The sequence below is a fragment of the Humulus lupulus genome, chromosome 1, assembly GCF_963169125.1.
Source record: "Humulus lupulus chromosome 1, drHumLupu1.1, whole genome shotgun sequence".
Lineage (NCBI taxonomy): Eukaryota > Viridiplantae > Streptophyta > Magnoliopsida > Rosales > Cannabaceae > Humulus > Humulus lupulus.
In genome coordinates, this window is record NC_084793.1 from 62,934,764 (window position 1) to 62,961,996 (window position 27,233).

The 27,233-nt window shown below is 35.1% G+C and overlaps 1 pseudogene; it reads left to right on the top strand.

Moving 5' to 3' along the window:
- Positions 1-5,223: 5,223 nt before the first annotated feature.
- LOC133815587 (protein NSP-INTERACTING KINASE 2-like) overlaps positions 5,224-27,233 on the top strand; it is a 33,659-nt pseudogene continuing 11,649 nt past the window's right edge.

Sequence of the window (27,233 nt, forward strand, 5' to 3'; positions counted from 1 at the left end):
GTCCTCAAAAATGGTGTTCAGCGAGTAAGTCCATGCCCAGACTTCGTCGGAATGGACCTCTCTGTTGAATACAGCAAGCGTTGTGCTGGTGAAGGCACAGTATATCTGGACTCTCTACTAGTGGTCATACACCATAAGGGGTTTGACTACGATGGGATCCATCACCTCTGGTTCGCCAGCCATTTTTTTTATTAACCTACAATTTATAGAATTAAGGTAAATAAAAGAAAGGAAAGGAAATAGATATGAAAAGAAAGTACTTACAGTGAGTGTCGGTCTATCTTTGCGAAATGTACATGTGGGTTTTCTACAAAACTGGCTTAACTCGAGCTCTGATACCAACTATTACAACCTGGATTTTCAAGACTCGATAATGCAGAATTATAAATGTTTTCATTTAACAAAATGTCTCAAAAACCCGCATAAGAAAATCTTTTTAAAAAGTCGTATGGCCATACTGATCATTTAATACAAACATATTCGATGAATAGTAACATGAGCCTAGTTTATGAAAATAACACAACATTTCCAAAACAAAATGGCTTCCCAAAAAGGTCGGTCCACATGTACATTCGCAAGGTAGACTCCAGCACTCACTGCTCTGCCTTGCCATTGTTCTTACCTACAACAGAAAACAACTAGGTAAGCGAAAACGCTTAGTAAGTTCAACTTTAAAAACAAAAGCATGCTGAAAAGATAGGTGGTCACTGACCAAGTTACTGTCCACAAATAACAATAGCTCACAAAAATTACGGTTTCGGATCCATCCAGACCCTATGCAATCAATTTCAAGAATGCAAAAGTATTTAGGCAAACTTATGGCCATGCCTGATAAACAATGACAAACTATTTCCTATAAACAGAAAAATCCCAGAGCAAGCAAATATAATATATCACAACTATTTCATATAAACCTATAAATCCCTGCACTCAGAAAATCCCAGAGTAAGAAGATATAATATATAACAATATAATTCGAGACCAACGCTCGACAATTACAAACAATTCGAGCGTAACACGCCCTCTAGCATAAATGATAATCAGTAAGAGAGAACCGAGTCTCAACACTAAGATCTAGCCAATAAATATCTCCATCAAGGGTAACTATCGCATTACCTAGGGCATCGCTACTTATCTAAGAGTAAATCCCTCACGAGGGCAACCATCAAGTTACCTAGGGCATCAAGACTTATCCAAGAGTGTAATCGAAGTTACACAGGTTTACAATGCTTCTATGTTAATCAGTGGTGCTGGTGAGCAGTTGCCCCTAGGGTGTTCAGCCTCACTCAAACATGGAAACCCCTAGTATCTCTAGGCACTTTCACGAAATGGCCAATATTCAGGGCTATTATCCGGAAAGAACTTATCAAAGCACTTGCTCGGGTTCTAACCATTCACTAATTAAGTAAGCATGAGGGCCCCTAGGTCCCATTCATTTTGGCGCCCCTAGGTTTAAACCAGCAATCCTCACCTCTTGGCCACTCGTCACGGTAATGAACCAAACATAAAAAAAATAAAGTAGTGTGACGGGGATTAGCCATCTAGAATATGACGGATATCTACCGGTCATATTTTGGGAATCAACACAAACTAGACTAACGTCTCTAAGAAAACTTTCTACGATAGTGTATATATGTGCATGTGTTTCTATACTAACATACAATACAATAGTCGTTTCATGTTGCAGCCACACAATAGAAGTTGACTTACTTGGAGTCATTTGCTCTGAGCAAGATTTCACCCTCCAATGTATATAGTTATGCTTACCCAATACTGTAATTATCCATACAGTATACTCAGATTAATTATTGCACTTCATAATTCATTATTATTATTTTAGGCAGTTTGGTCATTTTAAAAAAATCATTTGTAAGGATTAATGATCCTTGTTTGGTTTCAAACCCATTCAAGAAATTCATACTAAAAAATTTGAGACTAAGCCCTAAGTCTCAAGGAGACCTATCCTATGGTCTCGACACCTATGCTTGGGTATCACAATAGTACTTTCCCACAATCCTCTAAAAGTCTTATTCTTTAAAAGTATCGATATTAACTCGTACTTTCACAAGTTGGTTAATTATATAGAAGATTTTAGCCGGTATTATATCCAGAAAATACTAATTAAATTCCTTAATTATTTTTCAAGAAAATAATCTCTTAATTTTCCTTTTATTTTTCTTGAGCTTTTGATCTCTAAAAACTGGTTTAAGAAAATATGCTAATTTTAACTTAATTAGGAAAATCGTTACAAATTTCTTATCTTCACTAGTTAATTTTCCGAAGTCAATTAATCAAGTTTACTTACTAGAAAAATAATTTACTTAATTATTTTCTCAAAATATAGGGTTTTAAGCCCTCTTTTAATTTATTAACGTATTAATAAATTAAATCTTTTATTTTTTAGAAAGAATAAAAATTCTTTAATAAAAATAATTCTCACTAATCTCAAAGTGGTATTTTAGGTCAAAATATGTTTTCAAAACTAACCAAGTTTTTATCTTGCAATAAGGAAAATTTTACTTTTTACCTTAAGTTCCAAAATCCCATTTTTACACTAAGTGTGAAAACCCTATTTTTTCACATTTTTAACTACATACTTTGTTAGGTCATAACTTGAAATTTACTTACTCGATTGTTACCAAAATATCCCAATTCCATTTTCGGTATACCATTTAGGTCTTTGTAAAATATTAGGTCAAAATGAGCATTTTTTATTGGTGAAAATATTTTCCAACAATTAGGTAAAAATGACTTTATTTCCAAGTCCTTATTTTTTTTCCAAACTTTGGCACTTAATAACTTACAAATTGTTCCATATTTTGTTACCAAATTTTACAGTGGAATACTAGGTTATGCCAATAATATGTCCACAAAGTTTTAGGAAAAACTGGGTTCATTTGACCTATACAATATTTGTCCAAACATGGTCTCGAAATTAAGAATACGAAAAAAATAGTTTTTTACCTAAACTTTGAAATAGCTTAACTCACTCGTTTCTAACCATTTTTGAGTGTTTAAAAGACTAAATTTTATGTACTCCATCTCAAAAACATCACAGTATAATTAAATTTTACAAAATCAATATACAGTGGATGCTTGACCCCTTGGAAGTCAAAGCTCAACAAAACCCTTGGAGATTTTGGTTCCTATTTTCAAAAATCAACACACGAGCATCATAAAATTTATAAATAAACCACCATAGCCTTATTACATCACCAATAAGAAACTTTAAGCATTAAATATACAAAATAATGCTTAAAAAATAAAAATCATACCATAACAACCATAAATAATATACTTTTGACCTATAGTTGTTCTTGCTTAAGGTTTGGATCTTTCTACTAGCTTTGGATCCTTCAAAACCCTTTCAAAACCTTAAACAACTCCCCTAACAACATATATAATTAGCTATTGTAAAATCTATGGTTAAAACTTTACAAAAGTCTAGTTTTTTTTTTAACTTTACCTTAGGGAAACCCTTCCTAGACCAAAGCTTAAGCTTCCAAGCCTTCTTAGTGTTCTTGAGGGTGAAAATGTGAGAAAACTTGAGAGAGTTTTCAAAAAAAAAATGAGAGTGATTGTGAGAGAGAGGGGGTCGGTTTTGGGGAGGGTTAGAAGAGTTTAAACAACTCTTAAATATCTTAAAACACTTGAGTGTTTTTCTTACTATCGACTTGCCTATTAACCCTAGTATTTAAAATGGAGATTAAACTTAAATACTTTGGTCTACCCAAGTAAATTACCCACATGGTCGGCCACCATTTATTCTATTTATGTCATATATTTTTTTCTTAAATGGTTAATAATTATTTCCTAAGAAGAAAAATCCAAATTGACTTTCTATAGCCTTTTTGACTCTTATTAAATTTTAAAAATAAAACTTAACACATAATAATTAAATTAAATTTCTTTCACATTTAATTTAATTAATCACACAATAAAATTTAACCTGAGGTCCATTCATGGAATAAAATTTCCCAATTTGGTAAAATTAAGCATTTAACACCAAAATGCCCGAAAATTTCCATTTTCTTTTAGGTTATTATTTTTTTACCAAACTTTAATTTTTATGAATATATTTTATGCCCAAAATATATTTTCCATAGTTTTTCATTTTATTTTTCCGAGATTTTTACCTTATTAGGGTTTTTGTATTGGTCCAAGACTGAAAGTCTTATCTTGACTTTTAAACACAAGATTCATAATTTGGCTAGCAATAACTCATTGAAATAAATTCCAAACAAATATAATATTATTTAAAATAATATTCTTCACTCGGGGAAAACAATCCCGACCCGAGTCGTTTCAAGGTACGTGAAACGCAGGACGTTACATACAACAAGTAATTTCAAATTCAAATTATATAAAAAATCTTCAACCATCACACTATAATCTCTACTATAGTTTTTTACTCCACAATAGTAGTTTTTTAGTTCCATTTCGCAAGCTTCTTTTGACACAACTCATATGAATTCAAACAAGCCTCCACGCCACCTATAGCAATTCAAACTAGTCAATCTTCTCCTTGTTTCATGCTTCACACACCACCCTCATCTTGGTCTTCAACCAAGTGATTTTTTGTTCCTCAATGCAAGATTTTTATTCCACCTAATAAATCGATTTTGTAATATGCTAAAAATTCCAACTAGTTACACTATAGGGATTTCGGTTGTGCCTTATAATTGAAAGAAATAAGACTTAAATTGATCCCACATATGTACATCTTTTATTAACTCTTATTTTCTTAAAGAAAAACTATACACTTTAATCATGTGTTTCAAAGTTCCATAAAATAAATAAAAATCTATAAATAATAACCCCAATCATTATAATTATCTAAATTATAATTATCATAATATCATAGCTTATATTATAAACCTTTCTAAAGAAATCTTTCTAATTCCACAACTCAAGTTATAAACTATAGTATAAAATATAACATAAGGTCATATTTAAGGAGCGTATAAGAAAAAAATAACCCGGTTATTACATGACTGGAATCAGACAAGAAATTAGTCAAAGATATATGAGTAGAATGAGGAATAAAGATAACAACAATTCTACTTTGAATACCCAAACTATGGATACTGGTCATTACATTATGTGAATTAATGCTACTACTAAAGCATGCATTATCTGTCTCAAAAAAGTCTGAACCAAAACTACTTGTCAAAGAAATAAAGTTACAATCCCTATCGAACAAGTTATTTGGGATGAGAAACAATGGAAGAAGTAAAGAAAGATGCGTACCATTTTCATCCTCAGTTGAGGAGTAGTCTACCTGACCAGGGTGCTCAGGAAATTTTTGTTTCCCCTTGCCGTGAACGAGGGGGTGATGGGGTTCTGATTGTTGGTATTAAATAATCAAATCAAAGGTACGCAGCGGAATATATGGACCCATTTTTATAAATATTAATACTAGCTAGGATCATACACATATAAAAATATTAAATCATATACAAATAGATCAGGGATCATATCTTGTAGCCTATCAAGTGTTCTTGTGACTTTTTGTATAAATCAACGATCTTCCTATCCAGTGTTTTGAGATCTCACACCCTGATCTTCCAGACCAATCCTCAAACACACAAGGACGTGTGTGGGCACGTAGGATTCATAAGGTTGATTTATGTGACTCCCTAAATGTACTCAACACATGAGATCTAGAGAGTTTTGACAGAGATAAGGTTTAGAATAGTTTTCAGGCTTAGAGAAAACTATCGCTTTAGAGATAGAGTCGGTATTCTTTTATTCAAAATAATAATTAAGCCTTTTTTGAAAGTTACGTACTATCAGACTTATAAAGATATTTGGTCTAATTAAATAATCTTTATTTAATTAAAATATAATTTAAATTAAAAACTGATTAGATATTTTCATTTAGAAACTATATAGTATCATATTAACCTATAGTTTTTCAAAATAGAAACTATATAGTTAAATAATGAATTAATTCACGATTAATCAATTACCCATAATTATCAAATAACTATTTCATTGCCCTGGAAAATTAATTCCTTTGCAATTTAGTCCTTTCTCTTAAGAAAAATCTTTCTTTTGACATCCTTACCCTTGACAATATAGGACAGAGGTGATCTGGAGACCATGGACCTATAATACGAAGCTCCAATAAACCAGATTATTAATTAAACTCTTTAATCTAATAATCTTATTAATTAATTCCATGATTACTCCACTATAAATATGGAATTGCACCCTAAGTATTTATAGAATTATATTTACAGAGTTTTCTCTAGTAGTCCATTGAAATATTCAATATATGTAGTTCTGTCCTCCATTATTGGTTCATTAATTAGAGATAGTCAAAATTACTGTTTTACCCTTCTAATTACCTCTTGATACTTAAGTACCATTAATTCACTAGCAAATAATTAATCTATAATCTAATTATAGACTTGAGCTCAATAACTATTCAGTTCCAGAATCAACCCTTAAGGGAACCAATATTCGATCCGTTAAAAAAGCATGGATTCCAATAAACATAAATAAAAGTTCATGAATACTCATGATTTAGACTGATCTACAAATGTTCATCTATTATGACGAGAATTAAATCTTTACATCAAATAGCAAGTTTATAAAGATAATTAATTCTCATCGTTCCTGTCATATATAACCTTTATTATATACAACAACTTTACTAAGATGTCTATCTACATCAGTGTAGAGTCCAAGAACTTTACTTAGCTAAGATAGATAGTAGTATGATAGTATTTATAGCATTATCTTTGTTACTATGGATTTTTGGTTCAGACCGGGAATTATTTGGACACTCATAGTAGTACTTATAGATTTTCTAAGTTTAATCTATAGTTTAAGAATATTAAGTATAACCTAAGGTTTCAATAAAGTGACTGATATTAAGGATCATATTTATTATATTATAAGGTTTAGACATCAACCAATAGGATTTGAAGCACATGTTATGAATGGTAATTAAGGATTAAGTATTTTGGAGGATTAAATCTAATAAGGAGTAAAGTTTGAATGTTATAGGGTCAGTCAGCAGCTTTGAGTACGTTGAGGGCTTAGTCAAGGCTGTTTACTCCATTCAAACTTAGCTAAAAATGTGTAATTTCGTGTTTAAATATTCAGCGAGTGCCGATATATCGCAGCTATAGGGGGCGATATATCGCAGCACGTAGATACGGAAAACACGAAACGATGCACGGTCGCCTCGGGCATACTGGCCCAGGCGATATATCGCCTACAGGGGGTGATATATCGCCTCCTTCAGCATATGTTCAATTGTTTTTGAATTCTTTTCCTTTCAGCCATTCAAACTTCTTCATAAGTCCAGCATCTTTTGAACGAGTCTTCAGCCTCTGCTGAACGATTATTCAAATGATTTTCACCTAAAAAGCCATTATTTTTATTCAAGTAAAATCAAGATATTTTCATCTCCAAACTCTATAAATAGGACCTAGTACCCAGCCATTATTCACCATTTTCTCTAAGTTCAGAAGCTGCTAGTGTTAAGTGAGTGTGAGAGTGTAAACACTTGGTTTGGGGAAAAACTATAAGCTTAAACATCATAAGCTTATCAAACACTTTGGGAAGTGAGTTCTATAGTATTTCGGTGGAGGTTAGATTGATCTTGCAATCTTTGAGGTAAACCCAAAACTCTAGTTCCTTTCTGTATTTTATGTTATTTCCTTTCTCAAAACCTTCTACTCAGTCCCCTAACCTTATTCTTATTTTGGTTAGGGAATCCAAGCTCTTAAGCATATAAGTCGGTAAGTATGGTTTAGTCTTTCCATCTCTTTCATTTCATCTCCTTTCTTAGACTCACTCTTTCTTATGGTTTTAGGAGTGTTCCAAAAGTCCCAACTCAGTCCATAATCCCGGTAACTTTGGTAAGGAAAATAGGCTAGAATCAATATGTTATGTGCTTATGTTATCTATATGTTTTATGTTATTAAAAGTGTTATGATATGTATATGTGTATGTTTGTAGGCTTGGGCATATGACCCATATGACTAACAAGACCCCAAATGGGTTATGGGCATATGACCTACTTAGCTAGTAGGACCCCACTAATCCCATGGGCATATGCTGGTTTAGTCTATGGGACCCCAAGTAATAATGACCATTATAATAAGTGTATGCTATATGTGTTATGTTAAGTCTTTATGTTTTCTTATGAAATTATGTATATGACTTTGTGTTAGATTTTCCTTACTGGGCATTAGGCTCACTCCTTTCTGTTTATGTGCAGGAAAATAAGCTTTAGAGGCGGTAAGATTCGTGACGCTTGGAGGATGTGTATCGATGATGAATGGAGTCAAGGGGCCGAGCGTTAATCGATTCGAGGATGTAGTTTCGGTTTTATATCTTTTTATATGTATTTTCCGCACTAATTATGTAATGTTTTATTATTTAAAATTATGTTTTGTTTTAAAGACAATGGGATCCCATATCCGTTTTGGTATTTACTTTGTAAATAACTCTTATTTTGCAAGTTATTCAATAAATTATGGTATTTTCGTAAAAATGTAAGTTTTATGTATAGTTTCGTTAATGGTCCAAATAGTCTAGATTATTGGGTCATTACAATCAGTAATCCGAACCTAGATTACTTGCATTTCGAAGTCTTAGCAAACCGTACTAGTAACCATTTATTAAAGATTCCTTACTTTAATATGTTACTGACTATTTTATTCATTATATATGATCTTAATTCTCTCATACTAATACAAGATCATATTCTCATGAATGAATAGGAAATTTTCTTGATATTATTATATAATTAATTCAAACAATAATTATAACATTTAAATATAATAAAATTGGAATTTTATTTAAAACCAAAAAAATATCTTTACGTGCTTTTAGGGCATTAATCCTAACACTGGTCAGGGGATTACACTAGGATCCCTGATGTTGACCCTAGTTGCTCGACACCTGGGGGTTGTGAAACATCTTAGGGCTGATCGGAGGGGATTTTCTCTTCAGTGCCTTCGGCAGTGGCACTCCCCATAGTTGACTCATTTTCATCCTTATGAGGTAGCAAAAGTTTGACCAACCATAAGTTATATACCGTTACCATATCTTTGACACTCTTTTCTTCGTGTGTCACACTAGCCAGTAGGTCGGTCCTCTCCGTCATGGCCTTTATAGGCTCTGGTCGGTACCACGGCCTTAAAATGAAGAAGGATAAATTGAGACATAGAAAAAAAAAATGACCAGCAAGAAGAAAAGATTGGGATAAGAAGAAATTATCTCCCTAGGTAAAGCACAGGTTGTTTGCGACCAAATTCGTTGTGAGGAAATACTCTTGGTGGTATTTTCCTACAATGTATATGTAGGTAGCATCTGTAAGGAAGGTGCGGGTCATTTCTTGGTGGTAGAAATGAAAGAACCCTGTGTTATTCTAGTTAGGTTGGACTTGAGATAAAAAAGGTAGTTGATCTCGGGAGGGGTAGGTTCGGGCCATCTCATGTGGTGGTAAAGGATATAGAGTGATAATAGTACTCTATATCCGTTCAGGGTTATTTGGAAAGGGGCCATGTGAAAATAATTGGCAACCCCGTGGAAGTAATCGTGAAGAGGCAAGGTTGCCTTTACCTCGATGTTATGCCTCGACTAGGCACTGTAAGCACCTCTTGGACATTGGTCCTCTAGTCGCCTGAGGGCCTATATAAGGTTATCCCAGGAAGCCCATACTTCTTGTGATATTTTTCCACCATCCTATTCAAGATCACACTTGGAGGGGCAACATACCAAGGGACATTTTCTTTGTGAACGCCAACCTTGAAAAGAGCGTGGGTAAGAAGAAGCTCATAAGATTGTTCGGTGGTTTTTGGCTGTGGATTAGCTGTTGAGGCCTCAATGTTAGTCGCATGCTAACCAATGTGAGGATCTTGGTTCTTCTTTCTCTGGCCACTTGTTTCACTCGGGCCATTGGTATCTTGCCCCCTTTTTTTTTTGCACTTGGAAGCAGTGGTTGAGGAGTTCAGAATAGGAGGAGAAACTTGGGAAATAGGAAGAATAGGCGGCTCGATATCTTTGAACAACAATGCTAAGAGGCCTTCATCTATTGACCTCTCACTTCCCCCAGTAAGCGTACATGAATATCTGAGAATAAGAAGGGGAAGTGAGAATATATGACCAATAGAATGAATTAAACTAAGAAGAAAATAAATACTGCTTGTGGATAAAATCCAGTATTTATCCAACCAGCAGCATTTAACAGCAAACAAATTTTTATATGCGAGCAGTGAAGGTTATAGATTAAAAAGTGAAAATTAATTTTTTTTGTCAAGAAAAATTTTCATCCTCATTGCAGGTAGGAAAAAACTCAAATTTTTTAATACCTCAAAATCGAATTAAAATTCGATTTAGGACATAAAACGATTTACGCTACCATATTTAAGCGTACACAATATCTCTACACACATACACACTACCTAAAATGCCTTTAGACCATATAATTACACACTAAAATCATTAAAAAAAATTAAAAGTTATCAAGAACACCATTCAGGTTTTCCACAGAAATTATAAATTAAAAAATCATAGCAATCAGGTAAAGAATTTGTTAAAAAAAAGGAAATTATTTTAAGAACTTACTTGGATTGAAGATTGATGAACAGGTCGCTTGAAAATTACTTGGAAGGCCGTAGATTGATCACGCACTATATGAGTTTTTCTTTGAATGTTAGAGTGTTCTTGAAGAGAGAGAGAAAGAAAAGGCGAAAAATGAAAAGGGGAAATGAAAGGCTATATATACTCGAGTAGGGTAGGAGAAAAGCCATGATCAACGAGGTGATTTTCGAAGCATTGGGAAGTGTGAAGCTGTTAGTTTTTCTCTTAAAAACCATAAAATCATAATTATTTACTTTTTTAAGGAAATGAAAGTACAGTGGAGGTGACAGGTTAGATATTGCTAATTAGTTAAGTTTATTTGATGTTGGTCGTATCATAATAAACTTGGGGGGCAAATGTTTCTCTAAAAATTAGCATGATGACGTGGTGTAGGAATATGACACCTGACAGTCACACGGCAGCGTAGTTAATGAACACTACAACAATTTTTAGTATATATTACATTAAAAAATGACAGATATTTAAAAGTGTTATTAATAGATGATTAAAAAAAACACGGAAGAAATATTTTGGCGCCATATGAAATATACCCAGGCGCCAAATGAAAAAATTGGGTCTAATTTCTCTCAGCCAAAATTTAATCCCTAAACCTAAGATACCCAAACAATTTCTCTCAGCCTCCATTGCCGCCTCTCTGCCTCTCTTTCTTACACTCTGTATTCTCCTCCATTCACACTCTCTCACACACTTATCCTCTCTCACTCTCATCTCGTCTCATCTATCTCTACCTCACGACGTCGGTACGAGCTTCCGGTGCACACAATGGCTCTATCGCAGGTTGTACATCACACTGACTATCTGAAGTTCTTCAACTTACCACGACTCATATTCTCCTCTGCTTACATCTTTTTAAGGTATGATACCATTACTTTCTTTTTCATAGCTGCAGTTGATTTGATAATACAGATTGTTGGCTGATGTGAATTTTACTGTATTTAGTAATGTATTCTAATTTATGAAAACAGAGGGTTGGTTTCATTCACCTGGGTTTTCATGTCTGGTCTGGTAAATTTGTAAAGGCTATAAACTTGTATGTAATTGTGATATTAACACTGTATATTTGGGTCACAGAAAAACGTAATTCATCAATTTTCTGAAAAAATTGATTCTTGTATTGATAATCGCCCTGTTTGTTCTTGTAATGTCTATAGGATGAAGATCTTATCTTTTTTACCCTCGGAACCTCATGAACAGCTCTGTTGACCGCGTTTTTGGCCAACGACGTGTAGACGTCAAAAACGACAAAAACCTTCAAGAGAAATAAACGACACAGACGATTTTTATAGTGGTTCAGCCCCAATGTGTTGGTAATAGCATAATCCACTTAGAGTTGTGATTATAGATCTACACTCAAGATCAGATGAACCTGAGTCAACTGAGTTTCTTCAGTGCAGATTACAAGAATACAAGAGTTCTCAAAATACAATTACTCTCTCTCAAGAAAATCAGAATTTGAATCAAAAGTGCTTTTTATGATGCCATAAGCCTTGTATTTATAGGCTCAAGATCGTACAGATGATGTCCCCCATAATCAGGATATTTTGTTATTCTCAATATATTTATTTTACAATAATATTCAAAATATAACAATATACTATATTCATGGGATAAACTGAGAGATTCCCGCGCAAGCCAAGACCGATTCTTGTTGAAAGCAGTTTCTGGGATCTTTTACGTAGCCTTGCTCTGTCTAGTCAATCCATATCACATCCAGGCTGGTCAGTAAAATACTTTACTGGGCGGACACGCACCTGACTGGGTAGACATGCACTTGGCTGGGCAGACATGCACTTGGCTGGGCAGACATGCACTTGACTGGTCGGACATGGTCATGACTGGTCGGGCATGGTCATGACTGGTCAGACATGGTCATGACTGGTCGGCCAAGGTCATGCCTGGGCAGATAAACATGTGACTGGTCGGACAAGGTCATGCCTGGTCGGTCATGACACTTGACTGGCTAGTCAAAATTCTTCACTGGTCTACCGGGTCACTCTTAAGCCAGATCACCCAACCATTCCTTGTCATTTGTCATTTCTATTGCCACGTCATCGGACTCCAATTTTTGGGGATAACATTTGCCCCCCAAGTTTATTATACGATTTACTCGTATGATAAACTTTTTCTCTTGCAAAATGTTTTTGAGGTCATCCAAAAGCTTCCATCCGGTCTGTAACTTTCACGTAAACCCAAGATTGAACTTGTCTTTTGATTTATTCAAACTCTATTTTTTGATCTTGTTGTAGTATCCCATGAGTAGGAAAACATGTTTGTGCCCTATGCTCTTGAGATTTGTTGTCACCTTGGAATCCTCTAGCCAATCGGTTACTATTTTTGGCCCTCATATTCATACATGACTAGTAGGATAGCCTAAATCCTCGGAAATAGCTTATTGTAAGTGCATGTGTTTGGCCGACCGGTTATCCTCTTCTAACCACTCGGACACTTGTACATTCTTCTGACAAGCTGCTTGGACACTCCATGCAAACCATTCGGATGCTTGGCCTAAACACTCAAACACCGCATCATCCGCTCGAACACCATGTGCACCACTCGGGCACCACGCCTGCCACCATCTGCTCGGATGTGCGCATGACGGCTCAGATGCAGACTCCTGGCTACTCGGACACGCATGCAGCCGCTCGGTCACTTGCGCTACCCGATCAGACATGCCAGCTCCAGCCGCTCGAACACGCCCCTGCCTTGGACACACAGCCAACCGATCGGACGCAGCCGCCCACCCGGTCGGACGCAGCACGCCACCCACTCGGACGCAGCGCACACCTGGTCAGACGCAGCCTCACTGCTCGCACACGCAGCCCCCCTGCTCAGATGCCGCCCTTCGACTGGTCGGACACATCCCACATACTGCTCGGATGCAGCCCCCAGCTGCTCGGACATCATCCTTCGGATGCGCGTGCGGGTCTGCTTCGGCACACTCGGCATCCGCTCGGTCATCACTCAACCAATCGGGCATATGGCATAGCTACTCAAGCATATGCCTAAAACTTATCTCTCTAAAAACCATCAAAACACCTTGTTTGATTCTCCCAAAAGTATTTTGAGAGATCAATTTCTCTCAATCAATCTTGGGGAAAAATTGACTTCTCCTCTCAAAGACATTTTTTCACTATGTAGTATTTACTTTGCATTCATTTGTTCATGTTTGTTTGATTCACTCCAAGGACTCATCGTTGTTAGTCATGCTCAACAACAGAGTTTCCTACTCGACCAGTGATATATGCTCAGCTGACTAGGGAGGTTATATCTGCTCTCCCGACCAGGAAAACTTTGCACCTGATCAGCTAAACTTTGTACCTGGCTAGTAGTTTACTCCGTTTTCTTGTGAAGACAATTGTTGCTTAGCAGCTTTGATATTTTTCTCGTACAGCCGAGCTGTTGGCATTTATACTTTACTTTTATTTGTTAACTCAAAGCATTCTAAGTCTTCTTAGACTTAAAAAGTTATAAGTATTTTGTGAATAGTAAAGTCACTCTGATGTATGCCTTATATTTTCGCATGAGTACTTAGTTTTCTAACTTTGAAATTGTAGACATTTCATAAGTCCATACTAGGAATACTTTCTCACACTCTTATTGCTCTAACATTTTATGAGCATAATGTTTATTGTCACACGAATATCTGCTTCTAACTTGAAATTTTTTTAAAAAAAAATTCCAAGTTACTTAAGCTTTGTCAAACAAGTTAGCTTAATGGCCTTTTTGGACTTCGAAAATTTACAAGTCAGCCTAAAAACAGATATCTTAACTCGTGCTCTTATTGCCTGTGTTAAATTATATACCAGTATACCCCATGTGCCCCCCAAGTGATCGAGGGTTGAAAGATCCTTAGTCACTTGCTACTTGACCGAATCTGTTTGAGTAGTTAATCACTCGTGAAACACATAGAATATATGGAAAATATTCGAGTAGTTGAACACTGCTTGAATGTATTGACCAGGTTAACATTGTCCGATTTTACCAACCAGTTGAACACTGTTCGGATAATTAACACACATGCACATTTGTAGCAAGAATCGATCACGCTGCGCGTAGTCTCTTTTATAACTCGTAAATTAAAAAGGACAAAACGTGTCTAATAACGAGTCTTAAACAACAAAAATTGTTCAAAAATAGATGGTTGGTCAGCAAATAACTAGCTCATAAACCAAATTTAAATAACAAGTTAAACAACTTGAAATTAAATTACCACTCTGAAAGCGGTATTTAGAAATAATATATTCATAGACGCTCGTCGCTCCAGTGGCTCCTGATCCTAGCACTCTCGCTCAGCCAAGTGTGGACCTCCACATATAATGTCTAAGGTAAAGTCCACTGGTCCGGGCTGCAGGGGTGAAGATCTTTGTCGTTTGAAACCAGGATTGTTGCTGCCTCCTTCTCCTTAGGTTGTCTCTGCCCAGTACTTCCTCAACTTGCCCGACCGGAGAAGAAATTCTATCTCGTCCTTGAGGTGATTGCATTCATTCTTTTCGTGACCATAATCTCCATGGAAGCGACAAAACTTATTCATATCTCTCTTCCTCATCTCTTTCCTGATAGGTGGAGGTTTCTTGTAAGGAACCTCTTCACGACTAGCAAGATATATTTCCGCTCGGCTGGCCGAGAGAGTGGTGTAATTAGTGAACTGAGGCTCATACTTGGTTGGCTTTTCATTTGAACTCAAATTTGCTTTCTTTTCCTCATGGTGGTCAGACCCATTATTTCCACGTTTCTTTCCACCATCCTTAGGAGAGTCAGTTGATCCACCCGGATTGTTTATGCCATTCTCCTCTTTCTCGATTGCATCATCCAATTTCATATACTTGTCTGCTCGGTCAAGAAATTGTTGAAGTGTTGAAATTTGATTTCTATGTATGCTATCCCACCAAGGGCTCCGATAAGTTATCCCAGCAGAAATTGCAACCATCTTCCCCTCATCTCCTACAGCAGTTGCTCTATTGGCTTCTCTCATGAATCTCTGTATATAATTCTTTAGAGACTCATCTTTTCCTTGTTTGATATCTGCCAAGTGGTTGGCATAAACTGGTGGAGTCCGGGCAATGTTGAATTGTATAGAAAACTCCTTCCTGAATGCTTCCCAAGAGGTAATAGAGTTTGGCTTAAACTTCCAATACCATTCCTGGGCAGTATCCGACAATGTAGTCGGGAAAACTCTACACCGATAATCATCACTTACTCCGAGCAATTCCATCTGGTCCTCGAACTTCCCAACATGTCTGATGGGATCTTCCTTTTCTGTATATATTGGCAGAATTGGTGCTTTATATTTTGTCGGCGGCTGGGCTGCTCTAATCCGGGCAAAAAATGGGCTGCCACTCCGGTGGTCTATCGCATCTATCCGGGAAGGTCGTTTTGACAAACCTTGCACTGCAGCTGTTAGAATGTCAAGGTGGGCTTGGATGGCTGGTGCAACTGATGAAGTTCCAAGGTCTTGACCGCCTGGTTGGGCATTACTATCTGGTGCACTGTCGTCAAGTATTTCTACTTGACTGGCAGGGCGGTTTAGATTTTGCCCTTCGACTTGGACGGTCCTCTTCTTGTTGGTGACAACGTCCCTCAGATCCTTCCGGGAAGCATGCTCTCATGCCCGATCGAACACCGTACTTTTCGATTTTTCAGAGGGCTTACTACGCGGGACTTGCGCTCTCCCACTACGCTGCTGGACGGGGTGCAGTGGAGGCCTTTCGGTATGCCCTGGGCAGTCTTTTCCTCCTTGTTGGTCATTGCCCTCCTTTTCCTTTGACTGGTCGGTGTGATGACTATCAGCCTTATCACAACCATGCCCATCTTTGAATTGTGAAGTCCTCTTCTCTCGAGGAGTCTTGGTCTGATCCTGCCTGTGTAGAGTCCAAGAACTTTACTTAGCTAATTATTTAGCAGTATTATAGTATGTATAGTATTATCTTTGTAACTGTGGATTTTTGGTTCCGACCGGGAATTATTTGGACACTCATAGTAGTACTTATAGATTTTCTAAGTTTAACCTATAGGTTAAGAATATTAAGTATAACCTAAGGTTTGATTATATCACTGATATTAAGGATAATATTTGTTATATTATAAGGTTTAGATTTCAACCAATAGGATTTTAAGCACATGTTAGGAATGGGTAATTAAGGATTAAGTATTTTTTAGGATTAAATTAAATAAGGGTAAAGTTTGAATGTTAAAGGGTCAGTCAGCAGCTTTGAATACGTTGAAGGCTTAGTCAAGGTTTTTTACTCCATTCAAACTTAGCTAAAAATGTGTAATTTCGTGTTTAAATATTCAGCGTGTGCCGATATATCGCAGCTATAGGGGGCGATATATCGCAGCACGTAGATACAGAAAACAAGAGACGATGCACGGTCGCCTCGGGCATACTGGCCCAGGCAATATATCGCCTACAGGGGGTGATATATCGCCTCCTCCAGCATGTTTTCAAACATTTTTGAGTTCTTTTCCTTTCAGCCATTCAAACTCCTTCATAAGTCCAACATCTTTTGAACGAGTCTTCAGCCTCTGCTGAACGATTATTCAAATTATTTTCACCTAAAAAGCCATTATTTTTATTCAAGTAAAATCAAGATACTTTCATTCCCAAACTCTATAAATAGGACCTAGTACCCAGCCATTATTCACCTTTTGCTCTAAGTTCAGAAGCTGCTAGTGTTAAGTGAGTGTGAGAGTGTAAACACCTGGTTTGGGAAAATCATAAGCTTAAACATCATAAGCTTATCAAACACTTTGGGAAGTGAGGTTCTATAGTATTTCGGTTGTGGTGTAGATTGGTCTTTCAAGTCTTTGAGGTAAACCAAAACTCTAGCTCATTGTTTTATGTTATTTTCTTTCTCATAGCCTTCTATTCAGTTCCCTAACCTCATTCTTATTTTGGTTAGGAAAACTAAGTTCTTGAGCACATAAGTTTCGGTAAGCATGTTTTTCAAATGGTTTAGTCTTTCCATCCCTTTCATTTCATCTCTTTTCTTCTTTAGACTCACTCTTTCTAATGGTTATTAGGAGTGTTCCAAAAAGTCCCAACTCAGTCCACATATCCCGGTAACTTTGGTAAGGAAAATAGGCTAGAATCAATATGTTATATGCTTATGTTATCTTATGTTTTATGTTATTAAATGTGTTATGATATGTATGCATGTATGTTTGTAGGCTTGGGCATATGACCCATATGACTAACAAGACCCCAAATGGGTTATGGGCATATGACCTACTTAGCTAGTAGGACCCCACTAATCCCATGGGCATATGCTTGTTTAGTCTATGGGACCCCAAGTAATAATGGCCATTATAATAAGTGTATGTTATATGTATTATGTTAAGTCTTTATGTTTCTTATGAAATTATGTTTATGACTATGTGTTAGATTTTCCTTGCTGGGCATTAGGCTCATTCCTTTTTGTTTTATGTGCAGGAAAATAGCTTTAAGAGGCGGTAAGATTCGTGGACGCTTAGAGGATGTGTATCGATGGTGAATGGAGTCAAGGGGCTGAGCGTTATTCGATTCGAGGATGTAGTTACTGTTTTATGTCTTTTTATGGTTTTACATATATTTTCCGCATTTCTTATGTAATGTCTTTTTATTAAATCGTGTTTTGTTTTTAAAGACAATGGGATCCCCTATCCTTCTTAGTATTTTATTTTGTAAGTAACTCTTATATTTTTTTTTACAAGTTACTTAATAAAATTATGGTATTTTTGCAAATGTAAGTTCTATTAAGGATTGTATGTATAGTTTCGTTAATGGTCCAAAAGTCTAGATTAGTGGGTCATTACAGCCTGGGTGGAGTCTTTTTACTGCCCGACCGGTGACTCCCTGATCTAGAAGTCTCTGATCGGTGGCTCCTGGAGGGGGTTCTAGAGTGCTCCCTTTGCATCGAGGCAGCTCTTGATCGGTCCCCATCATCTTCCCGACCAGGGGGGTTACTCCTGCTTCTGCCCGGTCCTCGAGAATCGGCTCTGCCAGTGGTCCTCCGTCAGCATTATTATTTCCTGCTCCCTGGGTGGCTGCTTGTGCTGAGGCTTGAGCATTAGCTTGGGCCAATTGGGTAGCCGCTTCTAGAGCAAGTGCTGCTTCACCATGTCTCTGGTTGACCTCCTCCTGTTATTGTCTGAGCTCTTCGCTTCTGGCCTCCATATTGCGCCTTTGCTGCTCTAACGCAACTCTCTGCCTGGCCATCTCTTCAGCAAAAGACTCTTGCCGAGCATTGAATTGCACCATTTCCTCCTGGAAAGCCCCCATGGCCTCCTGGAGTTGTTCAACCTTTGGAGTCACGTCCTCGAGCATGACTCTAGGCTCAGTCTCATGGTCTTGAGGGCCAGGACCTTCTGATCTGGCAGGCTCTTTAGAGGAACCTGTCTTCTTGGAGGGTGCATTGGTGTTCTTAGGCACCATAATGCTAGAGGGATCTTCTATCTTTCTCCTCAGGCTCTCAATGAAAGCACCAAAATGTTGATCGCGATTTTGGCCAACAACGTGTAGACGTCAAAAATGACAAAAACCTTCAAGAGAAATAAACGACACAGACGATTTTTATAGTGGTTCAGCCCCAATGTGTTGGTAATAGCCTAATCCACTTAGAGTTGTGATTATAGATCTACACTCAAGATCAGATGAACCTGAGTCAACTGAGTTTCTTCAGTGCAGATTACAAGAATACAAGAGTTCTCAAAATACAACTACTCTCTCTCTAGAAAATCAGAATTCGAATCAAAAGTCCTTTTTATGATGCCATAAGCCTTGTATTTATAGGCTCAGGATCGTACAGATGATGTCCCCCATAATCGGGATATTTTGTTATTCTCATTATATTTATTTTACAATAATATTCAAAATATAACAATATACTATATTCATGGGATAAATTGAGAGATTCTCTCGCAAGCCAAGACCGATTCTTGTTGAAGCAGTTTCTGGGATCTTTTGCGTAGCCTTGCTCTATCTAGTCGATCCATATCGCATCTAGGCTGGTCGACAAAACACTTTACTGGGCGGACACGCACCTAACTGGACAGACATGCACTTGGATGGGCAGACATGCACTTGACTGGTCGGACATGGTCATGACTGGTCGGACATGGTCATGACTTGTCGGCCAAGGTCATGCCTGGGCAGATAAACATGTGACTGGTCGGACAAGGTCATGCCTGGTCAGACAAACATGTGACTAGTCAGACAAGGTCATGCCTGGTCGGTCATGACACTTGACTGGCTAGTCAAAATTCTTCACTGGTCTACCGGGTCACTCCTAAGCCAGATCACCCAACCATTCCTTGCCATTTGTCATTTCTATTGCCACGTCATTGGACTCCAATTTTTGGGGATAACAAGCTGCAAGACAATAATCATGTTGTATATCCAGAGGAGAAGACGAGGCTCTAAATCTTTTGAGATCAAGCATATCCAGAGGAAGCAGCTTTGAGGTATCTTGTTGTATATCATGTACATGAATAGAAAGTTTGGTTGGACTTTAACAAAAAAAAGGTTCCATATTGGAAAAGAAAAGGGTTTATTCTATATAGCAATTAACTTAGAAAAACACACATCCCACGAGCTTGTTAGTGTTTGATTCATTGTTGTGTGCCATAACATATTTGATTGAATGAATTTATCATCATCAAATTGATTTCAGTAACCTTGAAGCTAAATATTCATTGCTTTATCTTTAGCTTGTCTTTTTCTTAGTGTCTTATTCTTTTAAGAAACTTCTATTGAATCTATTCGATTTGGTTGTTCGTTGTCGTGATTCGAATCCCCATCTATGTTTTCATAAACACTATTTTCAGAGAGACCCATCTTAGAGTCGGACACAGTATGACCTATTGAATCATAATAATCATGTGTATATATATACATAAATATCTAATGTATATGCTTGGAACCCTTTTCAGCCATTCATTTACTTGATTATAAGTTGGAATAGAATTTCAATTGATTGAGACCTACATCTAGTGTGTAGTGTCGGTCCTCTTAAATATATTGTCATCTTCTCTTCTCTTAACCAAAACCCAAAGGTTTCCTATTTAGATAATCCCCACTTCAAATTATAGCAGCAACATTTTTAGGGCAGGTAAGCATAATTGGAGAGCAGTTCCATTTCCACATATTTAAAGTTAGTTTTTTTCTTCATGTGATTCATTTGTACTAAATATAAGTGAGTTTTATAATAGTAAATTTTTAGGTGAAGATAAATATAATTATAAGTATCATTTTTTAGATGTCACATAGTAAAATGATGTTATTTTTATAATTACTATGTGGCATATATAATTTGGTACTTTGTAAAAAATTACTAAAAGTGTTGTTTTAAATTTAGGAATATCTATTTTACCCTACTGAAAATTAACATTTTTGTGTGACGAGGAGGACTTCATCTAGGTGCTTGTGGTGTCGCGAGGAAGGACAACACTAGTTTGCTCTTGGGTTCAGTGAGGGGTCCGACTCGTCTTCATGGAAAAGTACAGCTGGTGTGAGACAGAGGTTTTTTCTTCTGCCCTCTCTTTTTGTTTTCTTTCTTTAGAGTTATGCATTTCTAGTTTTCTCTGTGTGGTTGGAATTTGTTTTTCAAATTCATAGTTTATGGGATTTACAACAAAGTTTCAGTAGGAATTTTCTACGATTTATTTTTTTTTTGCTTCAGATTTACGATTATATTTCATAGCCATGAGTTTGTTCCATGATAGATTTTATTATATGTTTTGATTTGCAAGTATCATATTTATGAATTTGTTCTATCTTTTGTTTAAGATTTGTGTATCAAAACTGGTTTTGGACTTTTTTTGTTTACTTTTTAGTAGATTTTTTTAGTTTTGCCTCTGATTAATGGTGTTGCCTTTGAGTTTTTAGTAGATTTTTATGTTTTAAAGAGTTTTTTAAGGGGGTTTATAAAAATTATTTTTGATGTATATAAATATCTCACTAATATGCTATAATGTGTTGAATAGAAATAAAGACACATTGAAGAAATGATCAAGAAGAGAATTCTTGAAGTAAGGTACGTCTTTAACTTATAATTATCCATATTTTGTTTAGACTTCAGATATTGTATTTATCTTTTTGTTGGTGGTGTATTGTTTATAAATTATAATGAGATGACAATGGTATACAAGCTTGACTTTCTTTGTGTTTATATGGGCATATTGAGGATGAATACTTAAAGCTTAGTCCTGTGGATTCAGGAAAAAGTAGATGAAAACTTGTTTGAGATCTTGAGCAAGTAAGATCCTACTGGTGTGCTTATGGAATTGATTTGTATGGTAAGTTTATTCCATCAAAAGTTAATCTATACAATTCCTTTTTTTCCCTCATGGCTGTGTATATTTCTGTAATGTTACTTTTTGTTTATTATTCTTATTTCAAATTGTTTAGTTATATTATTGAGGTTATTTGATTTATTGGTTCACATCAATAAGATATTAAGATGTTTCCTTAATAATAAAGCCTCTGTTGTAAAGTGTGTAGTAATGAGATTTGATGCAAATATGAGTTGATAGTAAATTTATTTAGCAAGCTTGTTTGGATTGTTAGATATGATTTTTATAATATGATTTGGACTAGTAGCTCTTTTTGTTGTCGTTTAAACTTTAGATTATGTATCAAGCTCTTATTTTGCTTTGTGGGAAGTTAATATATGTGGATTCCTTTTGGGCCTTTTCTTTTTATTTGCTCATAAGCAGTTGCTTCAACTAAATTGGGGAAGATATTGAACTCCTTTGCCATATTGGCCATGAAAATGTAAGGGCTGTTAAGAATTAGAATAGCTCCTTAAGCTCTTAGCCATTTGAACTTCTGAAGTGATTTTCACCTTCTTTACTAATTTTGACCTCATTACTGACTAGTTCAGAAGAGAATTTAGGTTTAGATTTACACTAATGAACATGACTATTTCATATATGTTTCATATCTTGCAAAGCTGCTTTGTTATGGTTTATATTGTACATATTTTTGTTTAATCTAACATTACTTACTTTAGTAGTGTTGGGTTTCATTGCTTTTTTCTTTTCATATATGTTTCATTGCAAAGTTAAATTGTTTGACAATAAGGACCCCCTTACTTGCCTTGTATTGTATACCATTTTGATCTTAATTTTTCTGTGTTTAAGGATCTTATTATATTTTTATTTTACTAAATGATTTACATATTTTTGTTCACTTTAATTTCTAGGTCTTTGTACATTTGAAGTTTTGATGTTTATGAATATCTTTCTGTAATGCGTTAAAGCTTTTTATTTTAATAATGTCTTATGTTATAGCTTAACTGATTTTAGCTTGAATATAACTTGCTTTTTATCCTAAATTAAAAAATCATAAACATACACTAGGGACTTTTCATTTTCCTGTACTGTTGTCTAATTATTTATTTACAATGAATATAATTTTGGAATTTTTATAAGGCTTGCTAAATCTTTTTTTCATTTTCATTAATCTTTATGTATCGATAAAGTTCTTTAGGTATCATAAATCTGAAAATAGTAATGTTGAGCATTCTGGAGCTGCTCGGGGATTGAGTGAGATCAGTTTCTTAATTTGAGAAAGATTAAATTCCATATCTTATTAGATGCAACTTATGTCTGTTCTTGATTATCTGAATTCAGGGCATAACACTAAATATTTTGATACTTTTTGTATTTAAATATAATACATAGTGCTTTTAAATATCCTACAATTGGTAGACACATACTTTATAAGTTTAGATACTCAGTTCTAGAATAACATATTAATAAGGGAAAGAAAAAAAAAGTCTCACTCTTTGGTTATTACTCTTGGTAAAGAGATTTTCCATTCTGCGATTGTCTATCTATTCTTTTCATGAATTTTCATGTGTTTGTCTTTTCTCTTATAGTAGCTTGTGTATTTAATTCTAGTTCCTATACAATATTATTTGGTTCAGTAGTATATTTTCTTGGCTATGCAACCTGTAAAGTCAAAATCTTTCATAGATGCATGCTAAGATTTTGTGATAGGTTGCAGTTTCCACTACAAAGGCTTATATAAAATTTCTTTCTGATGGATTTGTGTCTCAACTTGTGATTAAACTACATAACATATTGATTTGGATGTAAATAATTATCAAAAGTTCTTGATCCATGCAGCTAGAATATGGTCACTTGCTCTCCTGATGGTTTGGTCATTAGTCTGTAAGTAAATTCATGGTAAAAAACACCAAATTTTAGCTTATATCGGAAAAATTTGAGCTTATATGTCACACACAAATTTGAGACTTGAAACTTTAAGATTTTTTCTAAGTAGTTGGGAATGGTTTTTGGTGCTAGAGAGGAACTCCAAGCCAGAACTTATCAGGCATCCTTTCTGCAAGCATAGGAAACTTAACAAATCTCTGGAGTGTGTAAGTGGAAACACCAGTGCTGTCATTCTCATTTTGTTTGTCTTCATAATTTGTTTGCTACTGACCCTTTATTTATTTGTTTATTATTATTATTTCTCTGTCTGCAGACTATTACAGAGCAATAATATAACAAGTCCTATCCCCTCTAAGATTGGGAGGCTCCAAAAGCTTGACACACTTGATCTTTCCAATAACAACTTCAATAGTCAAATTCCCAACACTTTATCACACTTAAAGAGTCTTCAATACCTGTATGTAAACTCTGTTGATTAATTTTGAGTTAAATATTTTCATGTTAAGCTTGATGGTAACTACATGATTTGGAACTGGATCAGGTGACTGGACAATAACACTTTGAGTGGAGCAATTCCTGCATCTTTGACTAACATGACACAGCTTGCCTTCCTGTAATTCTTTTCAACTTTTAGCATTTTAATACCACTTGTTATCAAGGTTCCCTCACAAGTTGAATAGTTTATAAAAAGGTTTTATGGGATTTTTTCAATGGTCTAGGGACCTGTCATACAATAATCTTAGTGGTCCAGTACCAAGGTTGCCTGCCAAGACCCTCAAGTAAGTCATTTTCTATATTGTAATTGTTGTTGTTGTTATTAAGATAGATTATTTGAGAGATTATCATTAAATAACATGTTACAACTGCTCTAATTTTCTTCTTTATGCCACTTTTGAAGATGCTCAAACTTCTTGGAGACCCAAAAACCATAAAATTGCTTTAGCCTTTGCTTCAAGCCTGGGCTGCATTTGTCTACTAATTCTTGGGTTTGGTTTCCTTCTTTGGTGGAGGTACAGACACAACCAGCAAGTTTTCTTTGACGTCAACGGTTAGTAAACCTAACTCATTTTTTTAAGCAATATCATTAAAAAAGAAACAGAAGAAGAAGAGATTAACAGTTGTAGGCTTTAAAAAATTCCAGAGCAACATCATGAGGAGGTTTGCTTTGGAAACCTAAGGAGATTTCAATTTAGAGAGCTTTAGATGGCAACAAACAACTTCAGCAGCAATTACTTGGTTGTAAAAGGTGGTTTTGGAAATGTCTACAAAGGCTGCCTTAGAGATGGTACAGTAGTAGCAGTTAAAAGGCTTAAAGATGGTAATGTCATTGGTGGTGAGATTCATTCCAAACTAAAATTGAGATGATCAACCTGGCAGTTCACATGAACCTTCTTCAGCTTTACGGGTTTTGTATGACGGCCTCTGAGAGGCTCTTAGTTTACCCCTATATGTCAAATAGCAGTGTTGCCTCCCGCCTCAAAGGTAAGCTGGCTTGTGGTGTTCTATTTTTTTGATCAAATTTATCTTATGATATTTTTCCAAAGCACTACTATCGAGAAATATAGGTTTTCATCACTAGTATCTTATTGGAAATAGATATTTCTTCTTTGGTATCTAAGCTCATAATTTGTAATCATTCTATCATTTTTATCAAGTAGACATCTCTATTGAAATGTCATTGATTGCCAAACCACTGCATATTGGCAACTTTAAGTCTTGGAATCTTTTCATATTCTCTATGAAATTAGGCACTCATGATAATTATCATGCAATCAAGGGAAACCATCCATGAAAATTGTTGATTCATTTTTTTTAGTAGTTCTATTTGTTCTATTTTACAGTTCACTATCAGGTATGAGTTTGAGTATTAATCATTTAATTTCTTATGTAGTTGAGCAAGCTGATGTCACAATGGAAACAAGAGCATAGTGAATCAACTTTTTTTATGTACTCTTTTAGTTTACTATTAACTTTAAGTTGAAGCATTAATTATTTAAATTTTGTTGTAGCTAAGCATATGGACTCACAACAAAGACAAGTGCACAAAGGATGATGAATTGAAGGATGGAGCAAGTTTCATGCATGATTTACTTTTGTGTATCTTGTAATGTTTCTGTTTTTCATTTTTAAAGTAAAAAATGTTCAGGATTATAAAACTTTATTATGTTATGCTTTCAAACTTAAGTTAGAACTAAGATCTCGTGAAGTAGACATATTCATGGTTTGAATTAGTTATTGTTTAATGTAATACTTATGGTTTATCAATCTATTGAGAATTACATTTTATGATTAATTTTGATTTTTTTTATCAAATACAATAATGAAAATCTTTTAATTAAAAAAAACCTTATAAGTATACTTATCAAAATAAAATTTAAAATATATTATCCACACTAAAGTAACAAAATTTTATTACTAGACTTTTAATATTTTATGATTTAGAAATATATTATTAGCATAACAAATCGTTATGATTTATATAATATAACAAACTAAAAATGCTATAAAAATAATAAAATGTAACAGTGGAAAAGTGTTATGCAAAAAGTGTAAGATTAAACGTCAAATTTATAACCAAATACTCTAATTAAATGTTATTATTTGAATATTATAGCAACTAAAAATGTGTTATTGAATTGTTTAAGATAACATTGAACATAACATCTGAATACTATTATAGAAAAGACAAGACTTTTAATAACAGGAGCTATGTTAGCGTTTTCAGAAGCGTTATCAATACTCCCGGTTAGGAGTTTTTAAGTGTTATGAATACTGTTTTTTCTTGTAGTGGAATACCAGGTCGACCCTCTATCAGACAAGTGTACTCGTTTTCTATTACTGATTGTATCTACATGCATAGTGAGACAGTTACTAATCAGGCTGGTCGTTGGGCATGACCAAAGTTGCTCGGATAAAAGGCGAAGAATGCTCAAAATTAGTTAAGAAAATATATTTTATGTAATATTCAGTTCCCTTGTATTATTTTATTAATATTTATTACGTAAATCATGTAAGGCCCACAACCCATTTATGTACATTTCTAAGCCTAGAAATAGAGGACTTAGTAAATCATTATGGGGGACGCTTTAATTCTAAAACTTTGGGAAGATTCATAGTTCTAAGTGCTTTTATAGATGTTTTTTGTACTATCTCAGACTCACAAAACTCAGTTGATCCAATTCATCTGATCAAGGGTTTTGAAAATTCTACATAAATAATGGTAATAAACTAGATGTAGGTTATTACTAATTTGGGGCCGAAACACTATAAAACTCTTGGTGTCATTATTTATTTTCACGTTTAGTTCTCACTTTATATTGTTTTATTGACATAGTGTTGCTCGCCAAATTATGGGTCAACAGTTATAATTATGATTTAAATTTTGTTATATAGTTAATTTAGTTTGTATATTTTATTTAATTAGTTTTCATTTTAACTTTTTAATTATT